Source organism: Triticum aestivum, chromosome 5A (genome assembly GCF_018294505.1).
Source record: "Triticum aestivum cultivar Chinese Spring chromosome 5A, IWGSC CS RefSeq v2.1, whole genome shotgun sequence".
Taxonomy (NCBI): Eukaryota; Viridiplantae; Streptophyta; class Magnoliopsida; order Poales; family Poaceae; genus Triticum; species Triticum aestivum.
Genome location: NC_057806.1, coordinates 618,154,940 through 618,155,840, shown reverse-complemented (window position 1 = coordinate 618,155,840; position 901 = coordinate 618,154,940).

Below are 901 nucleotides of genomic sequence, written 5' to 3'. Positions count from 1 at the left end.
GGGGGTGTGTGTGTGTCTTTTTGTCAAGGGTCCCTGGTTGCATGTCGACCATCAACTCGCAACTAGGAGGTGTGTTTTTGTTTGAGAACCCCTAGTTGCATGTCGACCATCAACTCGCAACTATAAGGTGTGTGTTTGTTTGAGAACCCTAGTTGCAAGTTGACCATCAACTCGCAACTAGGGGTGTGTGTGTGTGTGCGTTTTTTTGTCAAGGGGTCCCCAGTTGCAAGTTGACCATCAACTCGCAACTAGGGTGTGTGTGTGTGTGTGTCTTTTTGTCAACGGTCCCCCAATTGCATGTCAAGCATCGACTCGCAACTAGGGTGTGTGTGTTCTGTTGAGGACACCCAGTTGCAAGTTGACCATCGACCCGCAACTAGAATGTGTGTGTGTGTGTATGTGTGTGTGTGTTTATTCGTGGCCCCCAGTTGCAAGTTGACCATCAACTCGTAACTAGGGGATGTGTGTGTGTGTTTATTCGTGGCCCACAATTGCAAGTTTACCATCAACTCGCAAGTAGGGTGTGTGTGTAACACCCTCGATGCGACTATATCTCCCACGTGTCGAGGCACGACTTAGAGGCATAATCGCATTGAAGGCATATGTCGCAAGTTAGGCAATCTTCACAACATCCCATGTAATATATAGATAATAAAAGGGGAGATAACATAGTTGGCTTATACTCGCCACGTCAATCAAGGTACATAAATAACATTACATCATCCAAACACTCATGGCCCGACTACGGCGCCAAAATAAAAGATAACCCAACATGCGACACGGTCCCGATCACCCCAACTGGGCACCACTACTGATCATCAGGAAAAGAAACATAGTATCATTGAGAGTCCTCGTCGAACTCCCACTTGAGCTCAAGCGCGTCACCTGGAGCGGAATCATC